This window comes from Hylaeus anthracinus, unplaced genomic scaffold (assembly GCF_026225885.1).
Source record: "Hylaeus anthracinus isolate JK02 unplaced genomic scaffold, UHH_iyHylAnth1.0_haploid 11994, whole genome shotgun sequence".
Taxonomy (NCBI): Eukaryota; Metazoa; Arthropoda; class Insecta; order Hymenoptera; family Colletidae; genus Hylaeus; species Hylaeus anthracinus.
This window is the reverse complement of record NW_026534341.1, coordinates 5,266,151-5,281,965: the sequence shown is the minus strand read 5'-3', so window position 1 is coordinate 5,281,965 and position 15,815 is coordinate 5,266,151. Positions and strand designations below refer to the sequence as shown.

The 15,815-nt window shown below is 35.3% G+C and overlaps 1 protein-coding gene across 2 annotated transcripts in view; it reads left to right on the top strand.

Annotated features, from left to right (window-relative positions):
• The first annotated feature begins 11,639 nt into the window (after window positions 1-11,639).
• LOC128888357 (ets DNA-binding protein pokkuri) overlaps window positions 11,640-15,815 on the top strand; it is a 29,138-nt gene continuing 24,962 nt past the window's right edge. Inside the window, exon 1 of one of the 2 annotated variants that reach the window (XM_054145130.1) lies at window positions 11,640-12,402. The gene's annotated coding sequence lies outside the window, so the exon portion shown is untranslated. The remainder of the gene's footprint in view (window positions 12,403-15,815) is intronic. The other variant, XM_054145129.1, reaches the window with a different exon arrangement.

Genomic DNA, 15,815 nt, shown 5'->3' with positions numbered 1-15,815 from the left:
TTTATGGTGGATGATAGCATCCTACAGTAAACAAAACAGTGAAATTCGTAGATCGTTAGAAGAGAATTCAAACTAGTTGAAGTAAAGAAGATTCATTAAATTAAATACATTGTATCTGTTAATGAAATTAAGTAAATTATTTCTATTAGTCAAATTAAATGCTATTAGTTATCAATTTTAATTATTTTCATTTTACCTCAATCTTCACCCCTCTCTAGCCACGATGGACTGCCATTGTACGGAACTTTGTATGCATAATACAGGGTGTCCCAAAAGTCCCATTCTGAACAACAATTTCCTTTGCAAAAATGTCGGATGGGGCTTCGTTAAGGAGATATTAAGCGAAAACCCTGACCAATCAGAGCGCGCGTAGACCGTTGGAGCGGCCGCGGTAGCGAAGGTTACGCGCTAGGTGGCAGCGTCAATATCCTTCGATGCACGTCGAGTCACTTGTTCGCGTACAAGCGCGGCCGCCAGCGCGTAGCCATCGCTACCGCGGCCGCTCCAACGGTCTACGCGCGCTCTGATTGGTCGAGGTTTTCGCTTAATATCTCCTTAACGAAGCCCCATCCGACATTTTTGCAAAGGAAATTGTTGTTCAGAATCGTCTCAGCTACCCCCCATTTCCGGCTCCTCCCCGATTTTTAGGACACCCTGTATATGCTTGCATCGAATAATCCAGATCAATTGATATAATCAACAATTGTATAAATTCGAGAAACTTCAGTAAATAATGAACTGATAAAATTCTATACTGGGTGTAATCAGCCAATCATAAATCCAATCGATTGATTATTCGATACGATAAGTATCTTAGTACCCAGATAATCCGAACCCAACTGTCAAAAATGAGATGGCCATGAAAAAATAACGTTGCCATATTTCTATTTGCCATAAACGCATAAACATTCCCAGTATGATAATAATTCCCAAGTTTTTTATGTGGAAACGTTCTCCAACGAAAACATGATTTTTCGACGATATTTAAGAGGCAGATGCGTATCGTCCGCAGCATTATCGGTAGGAACCGGAATCCGTGTCGACGCAAAGCGGAATCCGCGTAACCGAGGAATGCACTCAATTATGCAGGACACTCGAATCACGAGGTGGAGATATTCTAGTCGCGTGTCCACAACCAAATCGGATTCAATCGATTGCGGCCATTGCGAGAATTATCGGTGCCCCTTCCACTCGCTCCTACAACCACCAAATTCAACGGTGAATGATCATTTGAATTGGTTACACTGAAAACATATGCGCCATTTTCGGTGGTTTCGAGCTGAACCTACTCATCTTAGAAACCGACAACGAAGAAAATGCTATTTGAGTTCTTTCACTTATTGCTGTTAATGTAATATTGATTATTACTGTTTTTGAAAATTATAATACACCGCGGCGCGTAACTATAGCGCCACTGATATTTTTAAGATTTTTTTAAACGTAAAAGAAAAATTCAAAGAAAGTGGATAATATGGTAAAGCGATGTAAATCATTAATTTTAGATGAAGTATACTGAAGTAGTCTAAGCATATATCGTGATAAAGACGATATGCATTCGCAATGCTTCGACATTTCAAATTCCATACTTGAACAAAAGCTCATTTTAATATTAGGTGACGAGTTGGGGACTTCCCGATTTTAGACAATATCTCTTTTATATAATACAGCGAAATTGATAAATGTGTCCCCATCGATAAAACGTAAATGATAATACTACAGATAATTGAGATAACATTATCGATATCTTTTTTTTTTTTTTGTATGATAATGTACCACCTGACGAAGCAACTTCCTCTATGAAAAGAGATTTCCTTCGACTGTGCATCGAATTCTGAGAAATAAGGTTTTGATTCAATGAAATCATATTCGAGATTTTTCACAATTTTTTTAACGATTCTCTAATTACAAACTACTCGAAACGAGAAGAGCTTTTTAACATTGAAGATCGAAAATTCTCATTTCGTTCGATAACCCTTTCGATTAAATAATTAAGAATAATACAATTAATAATAATTATCATTAATAATAATAATAATAATAGTTGCTTAAAATTCTTTCTAAACCGTAAAAATCCAAAACGTAAAAGTATTGTTAAATTATGAAAGAAATGTTAAAGATTTTTATATGTGACATCTAAAAAAAAAGAGTAGCGAATCATTTTTTTACCCTGATACTATTTTACACACCACGAAGAAAGGAATCAACCAATCCGAACAAAAATATGCATTTCCATTTACAAAAATAATGCAACTATCGACTACGCATGCATCATTGAACTTTACAAAAAAAAAAAAAAAAACATGGTCTTACAAATATAGTAGAGTTTGATACTACGCATCTTTTTCTCGTGATATCTTTCTCGGAATGTACTGCTAACAAAGTTGTAGTTTGTTACACTTGCTTGGCCCACTCTGTATACATAGATATTTCTTTACACATAATTACATACTAGTTATTTTTTTAAACAAATCGTTCTCGTCATTATGCGATTTTGTCTTAAGTATTAAGTATAAAATGGACTGCCAACCACTTGTCGCTCCGTTGTATGAATCATCTCTTATCCGAGCACTTTTGAATCCTAACTAATAATCGAACGTAATTTTTACTAATGGGAGATTAGGTGCACGCGTTATCGGTCCACATTTTCGATAAAAACCTGAGCAGAGTTTCCAAATCCTGAGTGGAGTTAGGCGATGGAATTAGGAGGGGCAGAGAGAAAAAGGGGAGAGAGAAGTTGAGTAATCGACGTTGGTGTTGGCGCAATCGGGGAATTCCTCCTGCGAGCCGAAGGAAGGAAATTGCGTTGCCCAATTAGAAATCGCGGGAGACCGCAGAAAGAAAGGCCAGTAGAGGGGAGGGGGGTTGCGAGCTACGAGAAAGATAGAGCGAGAGAGAAGGAAAGGTCGAGGGAGTTAGAAAAAGAGAAGTTTCGAAACAATGTATGGAAGTACCATTTGTAAATTGCTACGTCTGTCAATTATGAGTAAACTATCTTTAATCATTTCATTATAGGCGTCTGTTCTCGTTACCAAAGAACGCAAGGAAATCCGTAAACGAAAGATGTACGAGAAAATGGACAAAGCCGGTAGTTAGTTACAGTTTATTCTGTTTGCGGAGTACAGATATAGTCGGTATTTATTCATTTATTTTTATTGTAATTTTGTTATTTTAATTTATTGCAAATGAAAATCTTAAAAATTTGTACAACCTTTTCGTATTATTATTGTAGACCAGGAATGAGCAAATTTTAGTTGAAATGAAAGTGAGAAATGGCTATATGAAATAATTTATTTCGAACATTTATTTTCAATCGAATTATTGGAATTCATAAAACAATAGGACTTGAAATAATGATTGTATATTAACAAAACTTATAATGCGGTTCATAATGAAAATAAATATAATACCAATTCATAATAAAATATGGATTATCAATAATCGTTGCATTATTAATGATACCATTTTACGATACAATTCACGATGATGATAAAAATAGTGCCAATTAAAAAATAAATAATACATACATGAACATATACATACATGAACATAATTAATCGAATCATATTCAATTCAATTCAGATACATTTAATCGATACTATTCAATATTCAGTCAAATAAAACTGTGAATTTTAAGGTTAACCATAGCTTTTATATTTCATACGGTCATATAAATGTAGAAATAAGCGCAAGATAGGACTAACTGAGGCTAAGTGAAAAGCATAGAAGCAAACTTAAGTGTCCGTCTTTGACCGTTTTGAGATACGTATTTCTATCCATGTTCCAGAGCTTCGTATACATTTCGTGAAACGTCAGTCATCTATTAGAAACAAACATAGAACTAAAGCGATACAAACACTCTCTCCGATTCGATTTAAGTTTAGAAATGCACTCAATCACAATTACAATCGCGGATATGGAAAAAAAAAAGTGAGGGAACCTTAAAAGAACGTTCTTCTGTTGCAACAATAGAAAAAGTAAAGTAGACTACAGTGAGTTTATAATTAAGTAATCTTCGCTTCGAAGGAATCTTAAAGGACGTTCGTCTGTTGCAAAAATAGAAAAAGTAAAGTAGACTAAAGTGAGTTTATATTAAGTAATCTTCACTTCGAAGATTTTTATTTCCTATTTTAATTGAGATAATGTTGGAATAGTTGATAATAATACAGTGGAACTTTGATTACTGCATAGAAGCCTCGATAATTGCATGGTTTCGATAAGTAAAGAGGATGGTCGTTGAGCATTAAGTAGAACTGAGAGTAGCAGCGAGAATATTCTATGTAAAACTGCTATTCGTAGGATTGGTTTCCTCGAGTATTGCAGGAACCTCGATTATTGCAATAAGCTTCAACCTCAATTTTCTGCAACAGTCGAGGCACTACCGTAACGAAGTTATTTCGGCTGTTTGAATTAACTTCGTGAGAAATATTGAATTGAAAGAACTAGTAGAAACAACAATTTAAAATAAAAATTTACTCTTAATTCTGTAAGCTAATAAAAATGTACACAGACTATCATAATTCCATTCGGCACCCGCCATCGAATCAGAACAACTAAATATTTTTTATATTTTTTATTTATGATCAAGTCGAAGCCTTCGAACCGTAGATATTTATTTTTTTTATGCAAGAGTTTTATAAGGAAAAGAAAGGGACATTATGCGATGCTGGAATAAGTGATCGACTGAAAAAATAATTTATTCCATTAATTAATTGTTTTGTCACGGTTTAATATCTATTCCAATGCAATTATATCTGGTGGTAAAGCCCAGTGAAAAGATTACAATGTTTCTTCGAACATATGTATAAAATGTTTTCCAAGTTTCAATAAATCGTATACTTTGTTGTCTTGCCAAAATAAATGTAGTTCTAAATCTACTCACCTCCTTAATTACTATTTAATTGTACAATTTTTGGTGTACGCGCGATTGTCATCCGAGAATACGCTTCGAATAAAATTTGTCTCGCACTGCACGTAGGTGAACCGATGGCGAAAACTTACATACCTTGTGATCCGCTAGATTCTCCTGTCTCTAGTTCGCTCTCCCTCTCCCTCTTCCTTTCCTCGTTCCATATCCTTGTTCGCCTATTCTTTTTCATTCTGCTTCTGTATTTGTAAACGATTACGCCACTGCATCTTTCGCCACCGTCTAATCCCGATGCAGAGAACTACAAACGCGGTAACGAACGCCGATTAAACGAAGGGGAAAGATGTGGTTCCAGAACCGAGATCGAGAAACAAAGCGTCGCGTAATCGAATAGAAAAACAGAAGCGATAGAAAAAATATAGGAAACAAGTGGAAGATCCGAAAAAAAAAAAAAACAGGAAACGATTTGAGTCGACCAAAGGTAAGGAAAAGCAACGGGATTATTATTAATTCGTTTATTTGGATGCGAAATGTTTACAGATACAAAATATAACGGCTACTTATTCTGTCTCGTATTAGTATGTTTACATTCGCTACATTGTTTCTTTGAATAATATTTTCATCTATGTTCACATTTGTGATCGCTTAATTCTTAACCTGCGTACTTGTGCTATTTTATATTCTTGCATTTGCGCTTGCATAACGGGAACTGAGTCAACATTAAGGATTTATGTAAGGCAAAGTAATGTCAAGAAAAATAGAAATGATTGTATTGTCGCGTATGGACTCGGTGCAATAACTGAAGTGACAGTTACGCACTTAACAAAGAAAACCAAGGGTAGGACGGAGGCAGAACCGAAAATCCAGAGACCTGCGGAAAATGTTTCAGGATCAAAGTATGTAACATGAACGTGGTATGAAATGAGGCGAGGAGAAAGGAGACGAGGAATGAAGAAAAGGAAGAAGCGGGAAAAGAAGAAGGGACCGTCGGACGGAGGAGGGGATCGAAGTCACTTCAGTCGTCCTCCCGGATGTGCAGATCATTACCGACATTCTTCGGAGCTGTAGAATCCCCTTCTTTTTCACCTTCGAATAATGCGTTGACGTAACGCCAGCAAAACGGATTCTTTCTCCTCGGACGAAATTCTAATCATTCTGGTTTCAGCCTCTTCGAACAATACCAGCAATGGCAAAAGCGTTTATGTTGGTATTTCTGGTGAGATCCGATAACCTGGCGAGAACGTTTATTGGTTGTTAAAAAGACGTTACGTGAAATACAAACATATGATATTTTCTCGAATTCATTCATCGTTAATTAACATTTGCAGTCAGCGTGAGAAGTATTCGTACAGCAACCAATTTGAAATGAAATTAATAAGAAAAGAAATACATAGGAGATTAACATTACAAAATAATAAACTTTAATTTACGCACATTCTACTCTAAAAATATGTAGGAATTTTGTATTGGTTCCTGTACGAATACTTATTGCACTGACTGTATGTAAACTTTTATACAAGATATAGATATATAGACGTCTATAGTCTATATATAATATAAAATAACGTTTGAATTTTTATATTCCACGCATTTGTTTTAAAGTCGCGATTATTTTAAATCAACGATTCTCAACTTTACGCCATGTCCACCTTCCACTTTATCAATTTTTTGTTTGTTTTCAATAACCTTCTCGTTATATCGCCGATAAATAATTGAAATACCAGATTATGAGCCCTCTGATATCAAGTAATTTTGGTCTAATGCATTTTCTCCTATCTTCAAAACCAAGCGAGTTATTCTTTTTAAAATGCCCTAACCTGTATATGCAATCTGGTGTTTATATTAAAATGGTTCCTCGTAATCCTAACAAAAGCGTGATTATTTATTACCTGCAGCGGAAGTTATTTATGAACGAACCAGATAGAATGACGGTTTCGAACGTGTTTCCTTACCATTCGAAAAAATTGTGCAGCGAAGGGTTAAACATTCTATTCGATGACAAGTAATTCTGAGCCAAGAACGATTCCTTTTAATATGACGCAGAGTTAAAGCCAATGTGACTGGTCTATCCAGATTTTCCCGAGGCTGGCGAACGCCGAAAAAGGTTTCCGAAGAAGCGATTAACATTAATCACGTGTTAGGTAGGTATGTGCCAGGACGCAAGGTCGAAATCTCTTTTTCTCGAAAGAACGATGATCCATTATACAATGGAAGCTCGAATCCTCCCTTGCGTTTACCTCCGATCAATCGAAGAAGGGATCCTTCTTAAAAGTTACCGGACTCTTTCTACTCTCCTGAGGGACCTATTAAATCTTGTATTCGAATACCCGAGGACCCTGTCCTACAAGAACTACCGACATAACATGTATCTCTTGGGAGAAACCTTTGAATGCTATAGTCGCAGATTTGTCGTTTAAACTTGCATTTTCTTCGTACATTTGTCATTTAAATTTGCATTTTCTTCGTAGATTTGTCATTTAAATGCACTTTAAGTGCACTTGCACTTCCATTTTCTCCAGTAAAATAGCAAGTGTTTAAACGAAATCGATGTCTCCTTGTCCAAGATCGATGGACTATAAAAAAAAAAAGAATATACACGTCGAATTGAGTAATCTCCTCCTTTTCGAAGTCGGTTAATAGAAGAGTAAATAAGTAGAACTCGCGTTACACAAAACTTCTATTTCTGAAACTATTGTACTTGAGGGACAAAAGTGTTCGGATAAGATAATTTTTCACGCGACGAAACAAGTAATTAACATTTCATTCTATTTAATACTTCAGACAAAACGAAATAAAACGAATACAATTTGTTTATGAACGACTGCATCCATATAACGGAGTACAAAATAAAGAAAAGGCAATATTATCCAATCCTTCTCCTTTTTATTTATCTTATTTATTTGTTATAATTACAATTCTTAATGAAATTAAAGGAACGTATTCTATGAATTCTGAATTCCTTATTTTTTTTTGTTTTTGTTATAAATAATTGTCACACTTACGCTTATTCCATCATTTCTGCATTTAACGATACACTAAAATATATAGGAAGAACCAAATTATTTTCGTTCGCTAAAGATTTTAGATAAATCGTCGCTTCGTTTAATTCGTTAAAACTTTTGTCAGTAATACATGTATTAGGTCGTCCGAAAAGTTTCGTTCGCTTTCTTAATAAGTAATACACGCACGATATTTTATGTTTTATGTTACATTACTGAATTGTGCACGATTCATTTTGCTCCGTTACTGTTACAACATGAATATCTATGAAACTAGAACGTCTGTTTATAATAAACACGACCATATAAAATAATCGAGTGCAGCTCGCGAAAGAAACTTTCGGGACAACCTAATACGTGTCGTAATACTGTGTTACAGCAAAATTAATATATTCAAGTCGATTAATGTTATCGTCTGAATATACACACGTTGTCAACAATCGCAACGTTCGTTAATGAAATTGAAATAATAACGGTTCTGGGTGTTTTTTACAAGAAACGGACAACCACGCGGGATAGTACGCGTAAAGAATATTCTCGTTTCACGACAACTTGACTGATTTGATTAACGACGTTCACCTTTCTTTTTTTTTTTTTTTTCTTTACTTTCTTAGGATAGATTCTGCTGAAAGGAAATGAAAAGGCAGAGGGAAAAGATCAGGCATAAGTATCGGTGGTACTCATAAGCCAACCAGGATATAACAGGTAAAACTGGTTTGTGGGCGTCCAGAAACGTGGGCTACCTGCATTGGTTCTCGGAGGGGTCCTTCAAGCTCGCCTGCCGATTCTTGCTGAAGAAAACCGAAAAAAGGAGAGAAACGCGGTACCTATGCACCTGTTCGTTAAGTGCCGAGCTATATCCACACGGATTCTAACGCATCGAGGAAACTCGAATTTATCGTCGAGAAACGGTATGTGTAGTATACCACTCGTGTGAAGAAATTCGTACGAGAAAATTACGATTAGGACAATTTCTACCGTTTACATTGATCAAGAAATAGATTTCCGATTCATGAAATAAATCACGAAAAGAAGACATGGTAACTATAATCACCTGGCGTTGAAATAACGAAAACAATGTGCAACAAAGATAAAGAAATACGGAACCAAGGTGACTGTACACGAATAACGCCTAAAGTATCCAAATATCTGAATAGTGTTTATATAAATCGGAAATAGATAGGTTAAAAAAGAAGACCGATCTTCAGATTCGGACATGGAAACGAAGAGAAATGAATAATAATAATAATGACTGACATGGTAAAAAATACCGAGTAAAAGAAACAAAAGATATGGAGAATATGTAAAAAGAAAGGTGAAATAATACTGAAAATGGAAGTAGAAACAATTTTAGACGAAAGAGGTAATGGAGATAGTAGATGAAAATGAAAACAAAAAAAAAACACAGAGGACGGTAGAAATAAATAAAAAAATGCAATTTTGAGGTATGATCTTATGTTCGAAGGTTTCAGATTTAATGATAATAATTTGTATAATTTATTGGTAAAGATTGAAAAGTTATAAAGGTTAATGTATTATATATTTAAATATTTAAGTAAGAGAATAAAACATCTATGATTGAACATCTAGGAATGTTCGATTGGATTAAAATTAAATAATGAAGTGTACCACGGGGATAAAAGACGCTATTCCTGTCTACATCAAGAAGATACAGAAATTTTGAAATTACTGCTGCTAATCTCACCTGTCTTTCGTCGAAGGATACCTCGGAATGGAATGTTGAAAAATAATTCAAACGACGTATGAACAAACGGGAGAAAGAGATTAATTTTTAGAGGTTATCGTCGTATCAACTCGTTATCTCTTATCAGCTTATCAATATTATTTGATTGGACTACTTTCACTTACTCTGAGGATTCAATAGGCACTGGCATGATGTATTCCTCTGCGGTTGTATTACGGAAGGGTTTTCTGTTAAAAGTGAGTAGATGCTTCTTTAAATTACCATTTTAATAAAACTTGGTGCTCAAACATTTGTATTTTAAATACTTAATTATAGGCATCTAGTTTTCCATTCAAGGAGATCTTCCACTGAAAAATCGAAGGATAGATTATCCTTGATATTTAATCAAAGTATTTCGTATCAAATTTAATCCAATTTATTACATCAATATGAATCAATTATAATTAAAATTTTTAATGAAATTAAAGAAACGAATCTTATGAATCCTAAAATCTTTATTTATTATTTTTTTTTAATAAATAATTGTTACAACACATGCTTAACACTTATGGAACAAGTGCTTAGCACTTATGCTTATTCCTTCGTATAGTCTCATAGACTGGAACATTAAGATAAGATTTTATGTCATTTCTTTATAGATACATTAATGAAAAACTATTAGAACCTTATCGAAATTGTACACGGTTATTTATACACAATTCCATTAGACGCGGATCTTTTTTACGAAGACATATCAAAGAACTTGGAAAAACGAAGGAGGGATTGCTGATGTCGCCAATTTTTAAGTCTGGCGATTGGATATACATATATGACTATAGCCAGGATTAAAAGCAAGAAAGTATCCAAAACTTGTCAAATGATGGCACGTTAGACAGAGGCGTACAACAATTTTACAGAAAAACAATTATTTGTTGAATTTAGAAAAAGGTGAGGTGTACCATCCTAGCTGTAGACGGGATCAATCGTAGAAGTTACGTGATATAATTTGGAGTATTTTTGACGGGACCGTCGGGTTCACAGCCAAAGTCTGTTTTATTTAAATGATTTATTAGAATTGTCCCTCTGGGTGCGGAGCCAAATTGGGAGCAATTGGTTCAATTGACATAAAGCCCGCCCTGGTTGAAGTCTGAGAGATTAAGATGTACCTACTGTATAATTACCCCAAATTTGGTAAAGACCGGTTAATTAATGACAATGGTTTTATGGAATTTTTATTTCCTCAAATCTTCACTTATGATCTTCAAACATTTACGATGTTACTACATTATTGCGCAAACTGTGCCGAACGACTAAGATTCGAGCAATAAAAATTTCGCACTTTTATTTATTTATAATAAAATTAACGATAAGTGTACTTTATAAAGGCACAGAATTAATTTATGACTTCAATTTAAATAAAAGTATTTCCTAGCCGTTTTATTACGTTAAGGTGCTTCGCAGTAATAAGTAGTACCTTCGTACACACAGATTGGTTCCAACATTTTGTTTTTACAACTACGCCTATATGCTATTTAAAAATATACGTCTGAGGGAAGATTAGAACCTGCATGATTTTCTATTACGACCAAATACTGAATGTATCTCAGAAAGCCACAGAATTAATATAATTCTAATATAGCCAATATAGCCTAATATAGCCAATTATAATGAAGCTCTAATCCAAACGCAATAAACATCTGCATCGATTACAGTGACTAATCGAGTAACCAGAATTCCGTTGGGTGGAAAAAACAGTTCGATCTCGAAGAGATATTCGAGCTTGCAGGGAAGCAGGTCCGCGTCGACAGTCGAGATCGCGATTACGAGGAAGCTACGAGGAAGTCGGTAAAACCCCCACCATCAACCGTGGCAGTTCCCACTCGATTACAACGCTTCGATTATTTCCGTTCGGGCCGTATAACCGGCTATCTCTCTATCCTCTTTCGACTCGCGGATTCGTGCGTTTCGGTAGTCCATTTGTCTTCGTTCGTTGAACGCGTAATACGGCGCTGCGAGCCGCGCATGCGCGTCGTCGCGAATCTCCAGCGTTGTCGAAGAGGAGGAGCGGAGAGTGCGGGGTGGCGGCAGGCTTTCAACGGCGATCGCGGCTCGCGGTTCGGTGTTCAGTTGCTTGCCAGCTTCGAGGCTGAATGGGTTAGTTCGTTCCGGTGTACCCCGTGGCTTTTAAAGGATCGGCGAGGCTCATCGAATCCGTGTCCGAGGCGAATGGAGATCCGTTTCGTGTTCCCGTGTCTTCCTCGAGTTCGTCTGCTGCCCCCTGGCGACTCCGTTAACTCTGTTCACTCTGTTAACTCTGTTGTATTCGTTTTCGATAAGACGCCGAGAGAAAGAGAGATAGGTGATACCGAGTAGTGCCGACTGTGATACACATTGCCGCGTAGATAGGCTTTATGTGACATATGCCCGTGCATGCATGGATATTTTGATACGTACGAACTTTCTTTACGCGGATAACGCCGGGACAAACGAGATTCCTGTGAATACATCGAATCCTCGATAACGATTCGTCGCGGATCTACTTGTGTGCTAAGGCGCAGGATATTGGGGTGAACAAAATGTATAAATAAGTACATATAAGTAGGTGCCAAGAGAAGGAGAGGGAGAGAGAGAGAGAGAGAAAGAGAGATAGAAGAAGAAGAGGCGGAAGAAACGATACACGTGCGCGTGGTCGGTGTCTCGAAGATACCTGTGGATGCCAGGCTGGAGTTACGACGATTTAGGGCGCGGATTTCTGCCCGATGACCACCGAGGCGGTTCACTTGTACTCGCTGCCCGATCTTCACCACTGATATTACGCAGCATTGGACGATTTATCGGACAACTCGTCGATCGAGGTAACGATATTTTCTCTCTCGCTTCCTTAATTCTTTTCTTATCTGAGCTGCCACGTACCACCAAATTACTGGTTGTATTATTATTTTTATTATTCGTAGCGCGATATACTCGCGGGGTTTTTAAAGGATCTATCTGTCGGAAGGAATCTCTTATCTCGGGGGAACATCTAACGAGGATTTCTAAAGAAATTGTCTCGTAATTAATATCTATTCTTACTTTTGTTTCTGCTTATACGAGCGAATAAATGTTCCGAAGGAAATTATTCATCTTTTTTTTTTTTTGTTTACAAATCTTTTTACAAACCAGGATTTTCGGAATTTCTCTATGTTTACATACTTCAGAATCTTATCGGACACATACTACAGTTACGACATTGTTTCTCAAGTAAAAGCAACGATCGCATAATATTTCGTACTTTCAGGGAACCTATCGGGATTTTACGAATTTTCAAATAATATATTGCGAATGCTGTGTACATATCACAGTTATGGTTTTGCGTTTCTCGAATTTGGTCAATTCTATCTTTGCTCTTCGACGAAACGACAATGATCCGAGTTACGTTTTATTACAATACCGATTTAATTCTTTTGTGTCACTTTAGAAGGTTAATTATTCGAACCACGTGTACCTTTCTCGGCTATGTACGTGTACAGCTGTTGAGAACGTTGCCTCCGTTATATCATACGATAAACAATGGGCCAAGTTAAAAAAGCGTCCATTGTGAACGCAGCGACAATTACTTTTGCAAATCAAGTTGGTTTTCCGCGCTGCTCGCGATCCGGTGGTTAATTAATCGCTACTTGTTCGGTCGAGGTATTCACAAATTAATCCCAAGTAAATTAATTCCAAGTAAATTAATTCTAATTTATTAATCCAATTAATTTTGAATTAATTCTATCAAGTTCTAAGTAAATAATCCAATGTACATCAATTTGAAACCTATCGTGATTTATACATTTCTTTATTATTTACAACTGTGGTAAAATGGTAAAAATGATCGTTTGCGTCAATGAGTTTTCATTCTTTATGTTTAATGCTTTTATTTTTTATTTAGTTTCTATTTAGTTAGTAAAAGTATGTATTGGGATGTCCGGGAAGTTCATGCCTATTCTATTTAGTTTCTATCTATTTAGTTATTCCATCGTTTCTATTTAGTTAGTGAAAGTATACATATATCGGGTTGTCCGGAAAGTTCATGCCTATTTTTAAGAAAAATTCAAAGGCATATTTGAATTTTGTTTCGCAGTCTTTCCACCTGTTAAAGAATGTACACATGCTATTTGTTTTCAGCCATTCCAATATATTCAGACCGCTATTATTTTTAGTATATCATTTTATATTGTACCGTTTACCAAAATATAAAATAATAATATTTAAATATTAATATCTAAATATTATTATTTTATATTTTGGTAAACGGTACAATATAAAATGATATATTAAAAATCTTACTAAAAATCGACATGGACTTTCCAGACAGCCCATTACTATTGTAGAGATTATTGTCTTTGAGATAGTTTATGGTGTTCAGCGCATGTTGCTTGATTCAAGTTACACGTTCGTCTCTGCATCTCGAATAAATTGTATCGAGTCAAACTGTTCTGTTAATTTTAATCGCCGTCGCGATCTTATTTTCATGGTTTTTGCGTCGGTACTATTTTGCATGCTTTTTTTTTTTCATTTTCCGAGTACGGAAATAAAATGAGAATTCGTAAACACTCGCGGCGTTTATCTCTCTGATACCAAACTGGTAAACTTCGCGGAATCGGAAGCGATTGATGATGAATCAAAAATTGATGTAAACAACGTTGTTGTTTTTTTATTATTATTATTGTTGTTATTATTATTATTATTATTATTAATAAAATGTTCCTGATACATGTACAAGCATGCTTCGTTTAACTCTTTGAGGTGGACGGTTGTAAAAGAGAAATAGAATTCAAGCTGCACAGCAAAAGAGTGTCGATAACTTGCTGACGCGTTTTGACTCGTACACATTTCTCGTTTCGCTTATTGTACTTTTAGCGTTAGTTCGTGGTGTTGCCGCATGATTAAGAAAAACTTTAAATAAAATAGTAAAGCTAAGCAAAAGGTGGGATAGCTTTTAACCCACCTAACTTCGAAGAGTTATCTGAAGACGACTCAACACTTTACCGACGGTTAGCCTATTAATAGGCTTTTTGCTAGAACAACCAATAACTTTATCTATTATTTACGTGCTAAGCTTCCATCGTTATAAGAATTATAAAATATTATGTAAATGTTAATTAAAAAAACTATTCTAACGGATAGAATCGAGGGTGAATAATACTAACGTTGCCCAAATAAGAAATATGATTGAGTTCGTTCATGTTATACAAGTTACTACAATTTGTACCAAATAATCATATTGTACAGATAGAAGCACGTGTTCGTGATTTTTCAATCGATAAAAAAATAAGAAATAGAAATTGTTGTGATTCGAAAAGTGTGATTGAATTTAATTATACGTACAATCGCTAGCAGTCGGTAAAGCGTTAAGTAGGTATTTTAAAGGGTCGTTTAATGTTTTGAGAGATTAGTCGAGTCGATAAGTTAGCACGCCGCTTATCACCGTCGAACGTGTCCGTCGAACTTTAGATATTTATGTTCTTCTTTTTTTCTGCTACAAGGAAACATCGTTGATAAACATCGTTTAAGTCATTTTTAGGATTCCACCTCCAGATTGAATACCTCTATGAAATTTTCTTTTAATTATAAAATAACCGCAAGAATAATATTTCTTTTTAAATTGTTAATTGTAATTAGTACATCGTGCGTACAAATAGGTAAATATTGGCGTAATAGAAGAAGTTTGAACATCTTTACACGAAAATGTTTACACGAGGTCGGACTAGCTAAAATCACTCGTTACACTCTTATTCGTTACAGGAAAGTTATTAATTATAGATACATGGGGAAAATAGGCTTACTCTCTTTTAGGAAGCGTTTCGATACAATCGAACGTATCGCTCGAATGATAGACTTGATACACTTTTGTTGGTATGCGAAGTAAAAGGGTATTTTCTAATTTCTCGATAACGTTCTAATCGTATGTATCCATTTCTTACGAAGTACTTGGTACATTTTCGATACCTTGAAGCGAATAATAACAATTATTAATATAGCAAATAATTACAACTGTTACATAATAACAATGTTTTATCGATAATTTTGCGCCACAAGTAAAAACCTTTGCAAATACATAAATTACGATAGTACGTATATGTTTTTATTAAGTAAAACACACAATGAAATGGCTCTATGTATGTAGATGCAATTTGAATTCTACACAATTCCAAATCACCACAAATCATATCGGACTTGGTGGAATATTTAGTACTTATTTTGTACTAATTCGTATCACCAACAATAATTTTCTACCTGTTACCGT